General features: G+C 45.8%; 1 protein-coding gene across 1 annotated transcript in view; it reads right to left on the bottom strand.

Annotated features, from left to right (window-relative positions):
• Positions 1-14,001, bottom strand: part of LOC117040745 (sodium channel protein type 8 subunit alpha-like) — a 107,650-nt gene extending 93,649 nt beyond the window's left edge. The window contains 1 exon segment of the mRNA XM_033138716.1: positions 13,765-14,001. The gene's annotated coding sequence lies outside the window, so the exon portion shown is untranslated.
• Between the last annotated feature and the right edge of the window lie 4,833 nt (positions 14,002-18,834).

Consider the following 18,834-nt stretch of genomic DNA (forward strand, 5'->3'; position numbering starts at 1 on the left):
GCATCTCTGTGCGTTGGCCAGGTCCATTTTATTACGTTTCTTCAATGCAAAGACAGAGAATTCCACAAAGAAATGCTAGAATTAGATCCTGTTGCAACCCTAAGCCTCCAAGTATGTAATTATACTTTCTTTTCCTCCTTATTTCTCTCCTTCTGCCATGTATTTCCCCCTTTTAGAAATAGCAGGCATATGATACCCCAAATGATCTCCCCTTGTCCTCACCTGCAGAGGAACAGATGACCCCTGTTGGTTCAGAACAAACACTCGTCTAGGTCAGCATCCGTTCTCGCAGTGGCCAACCAGATGCCTCTTGGAAACCCACAAGCAAGACATGAGCACAACAGCGCTCTCCCCACCTGTGATTCCTCGCATACTGCCTCTGCATACCTAATGCACTAATTAGAAGCAGCACAGTGCTCACAGCTTCCTATCACGTAAGTTCACCTCATGTCGCCCCCACAGTTATCGCCTATTAGTGGACACATTCTTGCTTAGCCAAGTGATTTTCTGATCTGCCTTGCATCCGTGCCTCGAAGACACATCTGCAGCAAGGGCAAGTGAAGGGGCTGGTTGGATGAGAAAATGAACCCTTGCAAAATGGGGGGGGGGAGGTTTCCTACCTTCCGCCTTCTCCTCTCCCCTCTTGCCCAGGGACAGCACACCCAGAAGTAGGCAGTGGCATACCTTGGGTACACAAGGCAGCCAATGTTAGAAACTCAGATATATAAGCTAGGCGCCACATGGCTCCTTAAATCAAGGTTGCAGTTGCCAAAATGGAATGTCTACTTGCCATTTTGGGGCAAGACGGCTCTCAAGTCTTATTTTTCAGATGATGGACTGACTGTGATGGATTACCAGTTAAACGGCTGGCTCGTTCAGATGACAACCTTGAGCTAGGTTAAGAACTTTGAGAACTTAAAGAAGAACTGTCACTTGATCCAGGGACAGTCCACATATATACTGGCCTATTCTGACCTCTTTTTCCGAATGGTGTCTGCTCTTGCTCAGGCTGCACAGAAAAAAGCAATTGGGTTCCAGAAAATCATCCCGATTGTGCACATAAAATACCGCAGATAGAATTCTACAGGATGGGGCATTGGTGTGTGAAAACAGTCCAGATCCATAGATCCACAGATGGTGGAGATGGCAGGCACCATCCTGGAACCCAGGCATCTTCATTTGGTCGCAAGTGGTTGAAAGACAGGAGCAAAATGTGCCTGGCACCTGGCTAATTTCAAACACTGCAAGGCACAGGAGTGACAGTGTGTACTAAAACCTAGTACACTTGCTTCTGTGCTCCGAATGCATGCACTGCATTTTAGATTGAATGGGGACACACATACCCAAAGCCTCAATTATCAGGGTCTTGGTGCCTTCAAGATGGATGTTTACAAGGGAGGGTTTATGCCCAGCTCTATCTTGTGTGGTACAAGCACCCTGCAAACTCAAGCTTGTTGTCCTTGAACTGGAGAAGAGGAGAGGGAATGAAGCTTGCACCTTCTGCCAATCCCACTGAGCTCAGACCAGGCATAGGCAAACTTGGCCCTCCAGATGTTTTGGGACTGCAACTCCCATCATCCCTAGCTAACAGGACCAGTGGTCAGGGATGATGGGAATTGTAATCTCAAAACATCTGGAGGGCCGAGTTTGCCTATGCCTGGCTTAGACTCTCTCCCCCATTTGCATGGGCATGTCTAGGAAGTGAACCCAGGACCTTTGACACCCCAAATGCAAATGATTCCCCTAAGCTAGGGGAACCTGTGGCCCTGCGGGTGCAATTGGGCTACAGTCCCTGTCATTCCTGGCAACTGGCAATGTTGGCTAGGGCTGTGGAGTTTGGAAGCCCAACAACTGGAGGGCTACCCCTAATCTAGTAGAATTATTTTCATGTTGGATGGGAGATGTCCTGGGCTCTCTTCGTAAGCAAGCCCATGCAAATTAGCTGGGGGAACAGAATGAGGGCCATAGCCCTGTGGGATTGGCCATGAGCCCTTGCTTTACATGCAGAATGTCCCAGATTCATTCCCTCTCATCTTCAGTTAAAAGGATCTCATATGATACAAAAGACCTGTTCTTCATACCCTGGAGCATTGCTGCCACTCAGAGCAGACAGAACCAGGCTTAGTGGAAAAAACAAAGAGAAAGGGAGGCAATGGGCCTCCATTCACAAAAGTGGATGCAGCTACTGGTGTCCAGGAAGGGATGCATGCGGGTGTTTAATCAGGAACACTTGGGAGGTGGGGACAACCCTTAACTTCCACTCCAGGCACAGACTGCTCATCTAACAAAAGTAGGGATCCGACATCACTGTTATCACCAATTGTAGCCTGTAGTTGTTGCTGTTGCTGCTGTTAGTCCACCACTTTCACCATAACTGAAAATAATCTTAAAATACTGACACATGTAAGGCAGCTTTCCAAGGGTAACTGATACTGGGAGATCATCTCTTGAAATAATTGTGGTCAGCTCATCAGAAAACCCCATTCATGGTCACTCAAACATGCAAATTATACTGGGAATTTTTAAGGAAAAGAAATGAAATATTGCTGGATATTACAATCCCATTTTTATAACAAAATAAAAAATAAAAAATCCCTTACAGTAGCACCTTAGAGACCAACTAAGTTTGTTCTTGGTATGAACTTTCATGTGCATTCTAGGAATTTTTTAATTTTTAAATTTTGTTTTGACTATGGCAGACCAACATGGCTACCTACCTGTAACTGGAACTATGGAAGGCACCATTTTTATAAGTCTGCATTAAGAAGTATCTAGTGTTATAGAACAAAGCAGAGAAGCAACAATAAAAAGAAAAGATTATTTATAGGCTTCTGCATGAGCAGTGGTACATAACTTGAACCCAGATTCTAAATCATAGTATGCCTTTCCCATGGAATCCCCTACCCACCCCTTCTCCTGTAGGCTATATACAGAGCAAGAATCCCCTAATAATTCTTTTTGATAACCAGGAGCCACTCTCTAGCTTATTCTGCAGCAAGGTTAGAAAGAGCAGAGATAGGGGAGAAAAGAAACCTAGTCACAGCACATGGAGAGGCATTTTCTAGGAATCACATCTGTTTCTCTTGCTTGATCAAGGGATCTACCTCTGACTACGCTAGAGCCCCCTGCCTGCTCCATTGTACAAAGAATGGTTGGGTAACTTTCTTCTGTCCAGGATGCTCCATACCTGTTGTGCTTGGACTTCAGTAGTCATTGGTAAAATGTATTTTCTCCTATCAGCATCTCAATGGAGGAGCCATATCTACAACACACATGTTGTGTGCAAATCTGATATCTCGAGTCAAAAGAATCAGATAGGAGAAGATCAGCAAAAACTGTTTCCAAGACCATCTGAAGAGCTGCTGTGGGACATTCTTGGGCTAGATGAGCTGATGGTCTGACCTAGTCTTAGGCAGCTGAATGTGTTCTCAATGGTTCTTTGGTTCTTCAAAGGTGTGTGTGTGTGTGTGTGTGTGTGTGTGCATTCTCTATAGATAGAAAACAATGTCAGTGGGTTGGATCAAAGCTTAGCAATCAAAAGAACTGAATTAGGTCACTGTCTTGGTCTCACTTATTTCAGTGAGTCTACTCTAAATAACCTGGATCCAACCCATCATACTTACTAGTGTTGTTGAGCCCCTGCATTCTATGGAAGGTGGCAAGTGAGAAGTGTGAGAGGACACCTCCCACAGCCTCAACATCCCTGTGCTTGCCAGACTGGGCTTCTTGTATGCCCTACAGGAGAGGAAAGTCCATGTGAAACCCTGTATTTCTGCAACACACCAGTGAGCAGGTATACCTGTATATAATACATCCACGCTAGGAACTGAATAAGCCTTATCCCTTACCTTTAGGTTCCTATCTTTGTTGGCCAGGCAATGGTCCCACATAAGGTCCCACAACAGTTTACAGTTCTTAGGGACCAACGGTGAGGTTCTTTCTGAAAGGCTCTTCAACAATCCATGCAGAAAAGGTCTGTCTATCAAAAACCACAGGCTCGCCACTATCCATGAGATTGAGAATTCTAAGGAATCGTCAGCAAAGACTGATGAAGCCCAGTTTTCCTTGGCAAAAGTCAAGCTGACTCTCCTTTAGCATGTTTCCTCATGTCTTTTGTGATGGAAATTGCATTGGCCAAGATGTGCAATGGATGTCTCTTTCATGGGAGGCCACAGAGGGAATGTGTGAAATGTGGCAGCTATTTGGGAAAGGCGACTCATCCTTCTCTATTCCTGGAGTGGGGGAGGGGGCATGCTAACTTAAGTTATGTAGGGGAAAGCCATTTGGAACAGAGGCAGAGAAAGGGCAAGTTGAAGGTGAAAGCAGATTGGGGGTGGGGTTGGTAGTGCTGTGTCCCGCTCTCTCTGGGGGCTTGTTGTGAGGCAGCAGATCTGTTGCCTCGTTACTAGGAGTGTTTAATAAGCTGCTTGCCTCCATCTATGCTCTGCTTGTATATTTGTAAATAACCCAAATACTACAAAACAGCCTAAGTTTCCAGTGATTTCTCCTTCCAATGAAACCAAAATCTGGATAGCATTTGCCCCTGCAATATCTCAGTGACTCAGACAAGTTGGGAGCGCATCACTTTTTTGGCCTATCACTTGCACCAACTTGGTGTATATATACTGTATTGGCCTGAATATAAGTCTCACCTTTTTCCAAATTCTGACTGTGAAAAGTTAAAGTGCAGCTTAAATTTGTGACCTTACAAAAACTTGGCTTTTACAATATCACTGCTGAAACAGACATACGGTAAAACGGAACGGGTTGTGAGTACCTGTGGAATTTTAAGGGAGAGGCTTACATTTGGGTCTTGAATTTTAAAGGTGCAGCTTATATTCAGGTGCGGTTTATATTTGGGCCAATACGGTATGTATGTTATACTAAAATAGGACCCCAACATGAGAAGGGAAAACAGATCTCACTTTTAGGAAAGAACGTCATGAAAATGTGTCCCATAGTCTGAGAAACAACAGTAGCTGAATACCTGGGGAGGTATCTAGCAATAACTCCTGTAGCAGTTGGCTATCCAACCACTTCAACAACAAAACCACAAACAAAGCATTTCTAACAGCTCAATCTTAAAAACAATTGCCCTTATCAAAGGAAATCCATATATAGAAGCAACTTTCTGACCCATGTTTTCCCATCTGCATTGTATTGGCCATCCAGGCCTCCCTGACCTTTGGTTAAAGGAAAGCACATCCCCTCTCCCAGGCCACCATTTGTTTTCATGCATTATAAGTTTCCTATGATAAGAACCATAAGATCTAGAATCTTGCTCTCTTACTTTGGCAGGGAGCCCCATTGAGTTCAATGCACCTGGCTTTCAAACAAGCAGCTTAAAAACCACACTTTAAGCCTTATAACGTGCTGGGCGCTATTCTGGATTTCTCCCCCATGAATTCCATACATCACCAGGGTGCCCATCTGCTTCCAAATGAGTATCAAAGCTGAAAGAAACGATGAAAGTAAGGAGAACAAATTCTCTCCGCTCCCACATGGAAAAAGCGCACCAGTTGCTCACGAGCAACCCTCATTGAGGGCAATGTGGGGAGGGAGATTCTCATTGGGAGAGATGCTGAGTTTGTGTGTTTTAAAACTAAACTGGGCTAGATATATTTGGACAGGTCCAGACACATACATGAGTATTAAGATGGCAAATGGGGTGAAAGCTGTAGCTCAGAGCACGAGCCAGTATAAATTAAATCGAAGCCAAATCAGGAAGGAAGGAAATAGACCTGGCACACACGTACCCTGGAATTTGTACTGGTCCCCTGAGACACATTTTGTGCGTGCACAGCTGTCCCTAAAATCAATATTGCCACTGTAGAAGTAGTTATAACGTGCACATACACATCCTAAAGCAGCAATTCTGAAATGGTGTGCAGGGTTGAGCCTTGAGAGAAATGCCAGTATGCTGCAAGAAAGAAATTAATTAAATCAAGGCTCCTGGTAACTCAGAACACCTTGGATGCTCGCTGTGTCTCTGGGTGAGTCACTGGCCTGGCCTGGCCTGGCCTCCTTCAGAATCAACCTCAGCTAGGGCTGAGTAATTCTGCCACATCTTCATTGAGTATGGATGGGACTATTTGGTCACTACCAAGGAGAGGCCCTGACTGTGTGCCCAAGAGAGACCTACCTCACACCTTTCTTACTATCTGTTAGGAACCAGGATAAGACCTTGTCATTCACTTGGGCTTTCGTTGGTTGATTTTGGTAGCTTACAGCAGAATCCCCTCCTTCTCTATTCAAAAGCAAACCCTATTGAGTTCAACAAGGCTTTATTTCCAGATATGTGGGTACAGAACTGCATTCTTAATTTACTGCGGTGTTTGGCTTTAGTCTCAGTCATGCTGCATGCTCAGTCTGGACTGCAGACACGACCTATTGGTTTCTGAAGTTTGTAAATTTGTGGTGCTGTTTTTATTTGTTGCTATGCTCTCTTGTTTGTTGCCGTTTTCTTTTATGATGTTTTTTTTAATGAAACTTTGCTAGGTGGTAGCCTTGAATACCATTATGGCAGCAAAAGTGGCATACAATTCTTTCAAAATGAATGAACGCATATTATTGCCCAATATAATTATTCTTCCTCAGGGAAATTATTCTTTACCAGGGCTGCATGTACTCCTCAATCAATCAATCAATCAATCCCCATTAAAGGCAACCTTAAAAAAACCTCCAAATATTATGCAGTTTGAGCAAATGAGTATAATTTATTTTTACTTTGCCTAGAGTTTTCTGAAATTATTACTGTTTTCATTTGGGTCCAGTGCTCACAGGGCAGAGGCAAGGAGCTATGCAGAGCATTGAATTTTATCAGGAAAATTATTCAGCCCTCCCTCTGGCTTCTGAGATTTTAGCAGGCTTTTCCCACACCATCTTGATACCCCTCAGGGCTACAAACTTTTAAAACAAAACAAAACCCTAAGGATGTGAAAGCTGACACTGTCATTAAGCTAGATTCTGAACACAATCTCACATTCTACACATTTTGCTGTGATTCTGAAGAACTGTGGCGTGTGCATGCACACAGTCCACAATATACTTTTATGCACATATGATGTTGCCCAAGCTGTCTCCTTTTCCTTGTAGACAACCTTTGAAGCACTTGGAAAAGGTTACTCTTTATTCCTGGATACTGGACTAGACAGAGTGTTGCTTAAGCTGCTATGGCAGTGTTGTGTATTCTTAGCACTTTACTTTATTTTGTATGTGGTCCACTACATTATTTGGATGAGAAGAATGCTGTGAATGAGCACCTGCATCCTCTACCCATTCCTGTCCTGCTCCAGGACAGATTTTTCTGCTAAAGGGCCATTGAGGCAGCAACAGGTGATGGCTGGTTTACATACCAATTGCTTTACAAATGATCTCCTCTCTAAATGAGTTTCCCTTGGCTTCCTTAAAATCATAACCATGAGGCATGCCAGACTGGATCATCAAACTGAGATTCTTGACCCTGGCGCTGGTATCATGTAAGGGTTAGACCAGTGTTTCCCAATTAGGGGTCCGCGGAACGCACCCAGGGGGTCCACAGCACCATCCCTTGTCCCCCCCCCCGAACTATTTTTTGTCATTTTTGCATGGTAATATCAAAAAAATTATGGTCTGCGTTTTTTTTATATATAGTATACCTAAACCCTTTGCTTATTAGGGGCTATCCCACATTTTGTTAAAAAAATTGCTTTGCAGAGGTAACTACCATAGAATTATCACCATTTTCAAAAGTAGGGGGTCCCTGGCTTAGCTTTTGAAAAATAGGGGGTCCTCAGTAATTAGCTAATTGGGAACCACTGGGTTAGAGAAAGGTACTAGAACCCCACAGGATACAAATGTAAGATAACATGCCCCTATGAAAGCCTCATCTTAGCACAGATTCTAAAGCATATTATCTCCATTGTCAGAGAAAGTGTGCTTCTGAATATAAGTTGCTGGAAACAGCAGAAGGTGAGAGTGCTATTGTGGTCAGCTCCTGCTTACATGGGCCACTGTGGGAGCAGGATGCTGAACTAGATAGACCACTGGTCTGATGTTCTCTTACGTTCTTATTCTTGATCTGGGCAGCTTTGTCATCCCCAGAGATACAAATCAAACAAAAACTTTCAGTGCACTACATATTAATCTTTAGCTAAGTAGCCACTATACTCAGGAAGTTCTTACCAATGCACAATCAAAGTTGCAAAAAATATGTGTATGTGTCAGAGTGAGTGTGAGAGAGACTTACCCCTTATTTCATTACTGAGGGGTATTTTCCTAAACACCTTTAAGTGGGACATATTTTTTTACTTTAAGAACTGGGCTGGGATCATCAAGCTGTACCATCGGGTGCAGATTAGGCTAGTTTCCTATGCCTTCTGATCCAAGAGAAGGAAGAACTGACTAGCAAGGCCAAAGCAGAAGACAACATGACAGAACCCCAGTTAAATGGGTGAATCAACATAAAGCTCACATTGTAGCAGTAAGGTGGAAAACAAATACTGAAGGAGGCGTTTATTCCAACACTTATGAATAAAGCTCAATGCTTCAGCAAATAAAATGAACCAGGACTGAGGAAATGGCTTTGGAATAGTAACAGCAAGAGGACAATCACTGACATGTGATATGGTGTGAACGTGTGGCAGGTGGGATGGAACTGGTGAATGTTAATCTCTTTAATTATACAGTATTAAAGCTAGCATTTTAAAGGCAGTTTACTTTCTATCTTGACACTAAAACATCTGAACTCCTTCAGACCACCCAAGACCATCGCCATCATCCCTACCATCATCTGAATGCCAATTTATGTTCATGGCCATTTGGACATAAGAACAAATCCTTCATGCTTCAGATTAGCTAATGGCCTCACCGTTTGTCTTGTTTTATCACTTTTTTAGTATTATGCAACATTTTCTAATGCTACAGTAAGTTGGAACTGTATGTTTTGAAGGCATCTGTTCAAAATTGCTTTCTGCTTGTGTCACAACGAGTTTGGGATCATGTGGCTTAATCTACCTACATTGGTGGGATCTTTGATAGTTTTATGGTTCAGAAACGCCATTTATCACAGCATCATTAACCTCACTCCTTACCTTGCAAAACTCCTCTGAGCAAACCACTGGATAAGTTTATTACAGTGTGTTGAATATATTTCAATGGTCAGGGAGTGTAACAGGAAGGTAATAGATAACGCATGGAAATTGCATGACTGGCATGGATTGTGTACTGTTAAAATGAGCCTGGTTAATTAATGGATGATTGCAACTTTAAAGTAACTGGGGGAAAACAATATATATTAGTGCCCATGTTATAGAAAACAATATATTAAAACAAATCAGATCACGGGGATAGAAATTTGGCCAATTCCACAAAACATGGCTTCTCCAGGTGCTTTTGGGCACACTATGGAGGAGTTACATGTCTCACTGAAAGCATCCTTTTCATCTAAATTGGAATGAAAGCAGAACATGTTTGTAAGCCAAATTCTTAGCTACATCAAATCACACTACCTACTTCCAAGCAACTGAAATCCAGTTCTATTTACAATGATGATTAACCATTGACAAAGCTGCCTAAGAGAAGAGGAACCAATTTATCATCATTTCCAATCAGAAATAGATTCTTTGTGAAAGAAAAAAAATTACCGGTAGTCAAACACAAGCCAGTGGATTTCATCTGGCAGTAACTGGAAGAAACTTACTAGTTGATGTTACCAGTGATTTCAGCTTGGAGATTCTTACTGACTAAATATATCCATATAGTATATCATTTAATGTGGGAATCCGGCTCTAAGGAACTGGCTTAAAAGAATGGGTTTTAAAGTCTGAGGGCAGACCAAACAAGTACTGTATTTCATTATCATGTGAGGTTTGGGTTAACCCCACACAGTCAAACATCAACATGTAAGAGAATGTCAGCATCCCGCAAACACTTGCTACTAACCATCTCCTTGACATGTTAACCCATTGGAGAGCCTTGGAAATATTAAGTCCTTGAAATAAATTGCCACTCCCAGAAGTGTGCTTCAGTAACACAAAATGATAGGTGTAAACTTGTAGTGATATCTAGTAACAAAAGATTGGGTGATTGGCTACACATTCCACCCTAAAACCTATTCAATATGAACTGCAAATAACTTTTCAAATAATTAGAAAACTAATAAACTATGTTTACATTGTCTAGAGGGATCAAACACCAGTCTGGTCCACCAAGCAGCATGGACCAACAGACAAAATAGAGCTAAGATACCATTTTAAAGGTTTAGGTCGGATGAAAGAGGAAATCATCTGGCTAGCACCACATGACAGCTGTTGACTTCCAGCTGGACAGATCAGATGCCCAGATGTTTTTTTGTCATGAAATATACTGGTGATGGCTCTTCAGTATGACAATGATGAAGGGTCATTATATCTCTGGGGCTATAACAAGGTGCCGAATGCATCTATTCTACGACAGAAACAGTTCATTTTTCTAGATGCTTAATGCACTCCAATGAGCATTTCTCAATGTGATGGGACCACGGAGGCTATTCTGTGTGGCAGTTAACTCCACGCAGCAAACCAGGTGATGCTGGTTGCTCACTACATAATTCAGCCCTGACTGGGGCTGAAATTGTGCTGCCGCTGCAATTTCCTGGGGTGGCAGCTTGCAGCAACATGGAGAGAAGCTATACAGTGGGGCCTGAGCCATGGGGCAAACCAGTAAATACAGCACAGCTCACCATACAAAGTCACTGCTACCTGGAGGCATCTTCAAGAGGCCCCCACAAGGCATATTGCACATCTATAACAAAGGTACCTGTAATTTCCATGTATTATTAATACTTATATGGAATCTTAGCTTTGCACTGTGATTTCATATCTCACTGGCCCTTACAGTAATTTTGCGAAATGGGTTAGTGAATCATTTCCATTTTGCAGATGGAGTCTTGAGGCAGAGAGAGAGAGAGAGAGAGTTACTTGCTCCACCAGGGCACCCAATGGGCCCATAGCTTTTGAAACCATTTTTCAAGTCCTCCCCTTTCATCTCTACTGGACTTACTGGGCTTCATTATGTTTCATCTTCCCATTGCTGTGATGTAATCATGCAACCGTCTTTTACAAGGGGGGGGGGGATGGGGAGATTCCGATGGACATGCGGGTGGTTCCTTTTGCTACCTCCACGCTAGAATCAAACAGCCTTGAAATTCTTTAATTTGATAAAGACTCTGGGATCGCTTTGAGGAAGCTTTTCGAAACCAACTGCACGCAACCACGTTACAAAATAATTAAATAAAGCCTGGCTTTCTTAAGGGGAATTGCTTCTCGTCTTCCCTCACCACCAGCAGCAAAAGCCTAGATGATTGGCATGAGGTCCTAATGGATAGGCCCAAGCGACACAGAAAAAACGCACAGCCCATTAAAAAAAACAACCCAAACTATAAACACCCGCAAGAAAACCTGTCTTGTAAAATAAATCTGTGCGCTTTGTAACGAAGATCTTTTCCCCTTCCCGTCGGGGTCCAGGGAGCTGTCCGTTTCAGCACCACATTCCTAAACCGCTCTCCCCTTTAGTCCAACGCCGCAGAAAGACAGAGGCGGGGGGGGGGACCTCAAGCAAAAGCGGATACCGAAGGAGGTGATCAATTTATGGGGGCCGGGAGAAGATCTCAAAAATAAAACACCCTAAATAACATTCCTTCTCTTCCATCGCTTCTCTATTTAACCCTTTCCCTGTAAAACACAGTAGACAAGCATTCCCCCCCCCCTCCAATGACGGGGAGACGCCGGCGACAGCAGAGAGCGAAAGCTAATCGCCTCCCTCCCCCCAACCCCATTCAAAAAGAAAGTCTTTTGGGGAAGCCGCTGTAACTCCTCCCTCTCCGCCTCCCATCCCCACACCCGGTAAGGTGTCTCCGATGGAGCGCAGGACGCCAGGGTCATGAGTTCGCACGGCGGAGGAGAACGCTGCAGTGTGACAAGAGGCAGCAGCGCTTCCCTAGGAGTCGGCGCTCAAGAGAAGAGAGCGCGAAGCGGCCACATCTCCAGGCCGTCCACCCCCAACCCCCGCGCCCCACACCTCCCTATCCCACCTAAGAAAGCCAGATGCATCCTACCCATCACCCTGGGCTCTTGCAACACGCTCAGCAGATGTAGATGGGGAAGGCAGGCGGGAGGTCTCTGCCTCCTGCAGTCTCTGCCCCCATCCAGAAGGGCTGCGCCGCCTGCGCTCCTTCTCAGCAACCCCCTGCCCAGCCCTTTGCAATACAATAAAACAAAACCGATGTACCTTTGATCTCCAGCAACCTCTCTCTCCCCCACCGGCATTTCCAACTTCCTCTAGTCCTTCACGCCCCCTATGTCCTCCCCACATCGGCTGAGTGGACACAAGAGGCACAGCGAGGCGGCGGCGGCGGGGGGGGGGAAGGGTGGAGGAAGAGAGAGCGCCTCCCCCACCCCGGCTCCAGCCAAGGAGATTTCCAAATAAGACAACCCCCTGCTCCTCCTCCTCCAAACTCAGGATAAAACTTGCCGTCCTTTCCCTTCGTCTACTGGGAATGCGTTGGGGGGGGGGGAAGAAGTGTGGGGGTGTATAATGACAGTTCTAAGTTAGTCCCCTAATGGGAGGAAGCCTCGTTCTCTGTTCCTTTTCCCCTCCCTGGGACGACGAAGAAGAAAAGCATGGGGGGGGGGAGGCTCTAGACCCGGAGTTTTGCAGAGGATTTGGGAGGGAGGGAGGGCTTTGGGGTTATTTGTTTTTAAATCTGGGGTTGAAATGAGCCCCGTGCGAAGGCCAATGCAGACCAGAGGGCCCGGATTCAAGGATGAGGGAGCCTTGCCAAGAAAAAGGTGGCCTGCTAAGGACAGGAAATTAGATTGGGAGGGGAGAGGGAGAAAATGCACCAGTTCCACCAGCCCCCTCGCCGCCGCCGCCGCCGCCGCCGCCACCTTCACCTCTCTCTCTCTATCTGCCTCCCGCCCCAGATGCTGGCCTGCTTGCCTTGCCTGCAGCAGCGGAAAGTCGGCGCCGCGCTCCTTCTCCCAATGCAGAAAAAAAGACGCTCGGGAGGTTGCTGCTGGGCTATGGGGGAGGCGGGGGGAGGCAAGGATCGGCTTCCCTCGGCTCGGGAAAGGTAGGAGTTGGCCAGCAGCCCTGCAGAAGAGAGCGCAGCAGACCCTCCAGCCACCCTCCAAGTACCCAGGAGGAGCCCGCTCTTTGGAGGGCTTCCCAAGTGGGGAGCAAGAGCAGCACCGCTCTGAAATCCGGGGTGGGGGAGCAAGAAAACGGGGGGAAAGCCTGCTATACGGTGGGGGGATGATGGAAAAGGAATAGCACTAGGAAGCATTCCCCCACCCCCGCGATCTGGTGAACTGCTTGAAAAGGCATGGGGTGGGGAGAGAGAACCATCTCCCACTGTTGGACTTTGAGCCATCAAGGCTCGGGCCCATGAGCCCCCCTCCCCACACTTCTTCCCCCAAGAGTGGGGAGGTGGGAAAGTGTGTTCGTCTGCCTAGGCGGGGTTGGAAGAGAAGCACCGGCCCCTTCTCCGGGACTGGGAAATCGCTCTGCGGCAAAGCCCCTGCCTGGAAGTGGAGGGCGGTGGGGTGGGGTGGGGTGGGGTGAATGAAGAAGGGAGGGAGAGAAGAGGCTGGCTCAGGTTTCTTTTTTTTTCCAATTCAAATCCCAACCAAGGGGAGGAAGATCTGTTGGGGCTGGGATTCCCGCGGGTCCCAGTCCCCCCCCACCGCCCACCCCCGGTCCCTGCGATCACGCTGGAGTGCCCCCCGGGCTGGCGGTGCAACTTACTGTGGCTTCGGCGCTAGCGCGACTCCTGCAAGGCGTTGCTGGACTGCAGAGGTGGGGAGGCTGCAGGAGAAACTGCGGTTGTCGCCATCTTGGTGCGCTGCCTCCCCTGCCTTCCCCCCAGTGCAGCGCGCCGTTCCCTTGCATAATTGATGACTCTCAGCAGAACGCTTAGGGAGCGTGGCAAAACTCCGCGCCCCCGCCTGCCCGCCTCCCACGCAGCCCCGCTCCCTAACCCAGGGTCCCTAACCTAGGGGCCGGGCCGCAGCCCCCAAGCAAAGTTGGCGGGAAGAAAAGTTGGGAGACCTCCGGAAGGAGGCAAGGGTCAGGGTCTCTCTCTCTCTCTCTCTCTCTCTCTCTCCCTCACTCTCCCTCTCTCTCGCGCTCCCTCTCCCCCCCCCCCCCCGCCGCGAGAAGAGAAACTCACTTCGGTGAAGTTATTGGGAGTTAGAGCAGCAGGCCCGACGGCACCGACGATGGGCACAGCGGCAGGGTCCGCGCTGGTGGGGAAAGCCGATCTGCACGCTGGTGGGGGTGGGTGGGCCGGATCTCCCCCCTTCGCCCATGTCGGGCCAAACTCTGAGCAGAATGGAGAGAGGCTCGGGCAAGCCCCACCATGTGCCGGGGGGTGGCGGTGAGTTCCGCTTGCTAAGCAGGTCAGCTATTGTATTGCCGAAGGAGCTGGGGGGGGGGCACCCACATGTGCAGCGGAGGCAGGACCTGCCATCTCTGCCCGGTGCCAAGTGCAGTTGGGGCAGTGTCTGGGGATTCGTAGGTATATATGTTCGGCACAAATTCAAGAGGGCTGATGAGAAGCTATTGATAAAGTCTGCCATGGTTTCGTTATTGTTTTAAAAAACGCACCCTTCCATCACAATTTGTCCACCTGGTTTGGAACGCTCCCCACACACAATACTTCATATATCAGGAAAGTCTTGGGGTGCTGAAGTCATATCGAAGGAGGAGAGCACCAAAGGACAGCACCTATTGCCTCTCAGATGGACAAAATGCTGGAGGAGCCAACACTTCCCTTTCCACTTTTTTATTTTTTTAAAAAATAATGTTAATTATTTCATTAACAATGTTACAGAGAGTTGAAGTAAAAAAAAAGAGAGAAAAAGAATACATTAAAAACATTTTAAAAGGCAGAGGAAAACAAAAATAACAATATGACTATAAAATATAATTAAGATTACAGAACTATATAACATATGTGTATGTAAAAGGATGAACTTACGGTTTCCCCTCAAATATACATTGATTCGTGCGGGACCCGCTTTTTGGGATTGACTCCAGTGTGAATGACCAAAAGAGATCTCCGATGCAAGCAGGTGGGTCACTCGGTCTGAACACTGAAATTTATCAAAGTGATTATTACATAGCAAAAGAAGGGAGGGTGTCTGTGCTAGACGTAGCAGTTCAAATAATTCGTGTGTACCTCTGCCACCAGGAAGCTGGGCCACATGGTCTCCTGGTTCCACTGTGTTTACTCAGCTATAGGTTATCTGCTAGAGCTACAACCTAGTCCCTAATTCCCGATTCCCACATGAAAGGATGAGCTTTTAATGAAAAGGTTTGTTGCTGTGCTCATGCCAAAAAAAGTCAGGGGAGAGGATGTCTATGAGTCTACAAAGGCTCCCTGGATCACAGATTCATCAAAATGAGAAGGGATCCAAAGGCCATCTGTTCCAATCCCTGGTCCCTCTTCTGTACACAATCTCGTTTGTGCATTAACCAGCATTGATATGTTCTGTCGCTACTTGTAATGTCCTCAAAGCATAAGGAAATAACATCAGAGGCGCATATCATAGTGGGGGAAAGATATATGCACCAGGTATGTATCAGAGGATTGCCAAAGCATGTGCCATCATCAAAGCTAGAAGTCAGGTCATTCGTTATTCAGATCTAAAAATTCCCCACATTACTTTCTCATGCAAGGTACGACCCCTGGATGGTTAAGTCCAGTCAAAGGTGACTATGGGGTAGCAGCGTTCATCTCGCTTTCAGGTCAAGGGAGCCGATGTTGTCCACAGACAGCTTTCTGGGTCATGTGGCCAGTATGACAACTGCTTCTGGTGCAATGGAACACCATGACGGAAACCAGACCACACAGAAACTCCATTTACCTTCCCATCACAGCCATACCTATTCATCTACTTGCACTGGCGTACTTTCGAGCTGCGAGGTTGGCAGAAGCTGGAACAGAGCAATGGGAGCTCACTGTTGCAGGGATTGGAACCGCCAACCTTCTGGTTCTCATACATGCACTCTTGGGTTGGGGCAACTGGCTAAAATGTTTTAAAATGTTTTAAGTGGTTCTAATTTTGGTTCCTCTGTTTTGTTTTTGTCGGGTTGATGTTGGTTAAATGTTTAGTTGGGGTTGGCGGTTATTTTAATTTGGATATAACTGTAAACTCTTTATTATTGTTGTTTATTATTATTGTTGTTGTTGTTGTTGTTGTTGTTGTTGGTTTCTATTGATTTATTGGTTTGTTTGTTGCTCGTATAGGATATTTTGTTTTTAAATGTTTGGTACTTTGTTGTAAGCCACCCAGAGTGGCTGGGGAAACTCAGCAAGATGGGCAGGATATAAAATTTAAAATTATTATTGTTGTTGTTGTTGTTGTTGTTACATTAAAGAAGATGATGGATGGCTACCTGTCAGGTGGGTTTCCTGCATTAGCAGGGGGTTGATTAGATGACTTTTGAGTTCCTCTCCAACTCTTAAGATTTGATAAGATCCCAAAAGGTAGAGAAGATACCTTCTGGTGGGCAAGTACCACAGGGATTGTGGGAAGCTTCTGAAGCACACCAGTGGGGGCTGGTCCATTTGGGCAAAGAGCCACCCCCCCAACAAACTTTACAGCCAGTACAAGAGTGGCACTTTCTGTCAGATTCCTCCTCCTTAATTTCAGTGCTGCCCTGGTAGAACTCAGCAAGGAAGAGGATGGGGACAAAACTAGAAGTAGTTGGCTCTGTCGGTGGTTTCGTCTCCACTTATGGTTTAGCTCCCTGACTTCCATCCCATCCCAGCTCCAGCAGACAACAGCCACCGCTGAATCACTCAACATAGTTTCTCAGGTAGGAATGAGAACAAGGGAATTAAGAAAAGGAAATGTAGGAGCTGAGCTGGTTTGGGACAGTTGGTCATTCTGTTTTATCCTAGATATTTAACTGAATGAAAGTCAAAGGATAATCTGAGCATGACTATCCTAGTTGACTGAACAATAATTAGTCCCCTGCAGGGAAAATAATCCTATGTTTCCCACATTTAGTTATAAAGAACACATACTGTTTGGATTACGCAACATGATGATGTAGTGGTTAGTGTGTTATGGCTGGATGATGAAAGCCAAGGTTGAGATCATTGAAGTTTACCAAATTTACTCAAGCAAATCACCACCTGTGTTGAAGGAGCCCATCACACAGGTTTGTTATGGCACCCAAATAAGGGTCTGGCTTTCAAAGGAGAAACTGCTTTGGGAGCTGGCATGCAAATTAACCCATTTAAAGTACCAAATTTAGCACCTTGTGCATGCAAGGATTTCCTACAGAAGAGCAAGTGAAAGCCACAGTGCCAAATCATACCTATTTGTTTATTTATTTATTTATTTGAAGTCCAGCTCAAGTACCTGAAATTATTACCTGGAAAAATGTTCCTAGTGTCACAATTCAAGTAAGATGACAGCAAACTAGAAAAGATCCAAAGGAAACTTCTAAACATAAAGGGATTATGCTTGGTACGGTACAGCCTCCAGGAGAGACAAGAAAAGGCTCTAACGAGCTGTAAGAATTGCAGAAAGGGTAATTGGTGTTAGCTTGCCTTCAATAGAGACAATTTATGCTACCAGAGTTAGGAAGAGAGCAGAGAGAATTGTAGCAGATCCTTTACATCCCGGTCACCATCTGCTTGATTTACTTCCATCTGGACGTCGCTACAGGACTTCATATACAAAACTGGCCAGGCACAAGAATAGTTTTTTCCATTGTGCCATTAAACTGTTAAATTCATAGTTGTATAGCTGAAGGGGAGGTAAATTATGGGTGGGGTTTCTTTGCTTCTTTGAATTGTGAGCGGAACAGTGTCTGTATGTTTACATTGCAATGTAGCTGAAACAAATTCCAAGTATGTTGGAAAATGTACTTGGGCAATAATAAATTATTCCTATTCCTATTCCTATTAGAACGGATGTCTAGAGAAGACAGTTTAGCTAGAATATGCCGACAGTTTTCAAATATTTACAGAATGTCTGGAGGAAACCAAGGAGTAAGAGTTGTTCATCCTGTCCACTGAGGACAGAACTGACTCAATTATTTTAAAGTATAGGAAGGTATAAGATAGTTAGGAACCCCCACAGATAGTTTGGACAGACTCCACTTGTGGGAATTCTCTGGCATTATGGACAGGATATCCTGTCATAGCAGAGAACTGAACTAGTTAATCCACATTAAACCTTATGTGATTTTTGGGTGCATCCTTCAATCACAAGCAGGTGCAGAAATTGTGTGCAATGCTTGTGTAGCACTTCAGCAATGTTTAACATGCTTTCCTCAAAGTACATCAACTGGGTTGTCAAACACTTAACACAGGCTACAATTCAGATTAAAAAACAAACCAACCAAGAGGTTACTTCGGTTCCATTCATTTCAATGGGACTTCCACACACCAGTGGTGTAGCGTGGGTAGCCAGTACCCAGGGCAGGGCAAGTGTTGCACCCCCCGTGGTGGACTGGGCAGCTGGGGTGGGGGCATGCACCAGGGGGGCACGCTTGGAGCGTGCACGGAGGGTGAATGGAGCTCACCTCCAACAGGCTCCTTGCCTGCTGCCTCCACCCACCTGTCCACTAAACTAATCTGCCTGCTGCCATGACTCAGCTGCCAGGGCCCCTTACCTGTCGGGGTGCCTAAAAAAATGTGGGGCCATGGCCCCCTCCTGCCCGCTATGCCTCTGACACACATGTAACATTTTCTGCACTCCAGACTCGATTGTCTGCCAAGACCGAATTGCCTATATTTCTCAAAACGTCTGAAGCATTAGTCTGTACCATCCACTTGCAGGGTGTGGTATGAGT

Source organism: Lacerta agilis, chromosome 2 (assembly GCF_009819535.1).
Source record: "Lacerta agilis isolate rLacAgi1 chromosome 2, rLacAgi1.pri, whole genome shotgun sequence".
In the NCBI taxonomy this organism is placed as follows: domain Eukaryota; kingdom Metazoa; phylum Chordata; class Lepidosauria; order Squamata; family Lacertidae; genus Lacerta; species Lacerta agilis.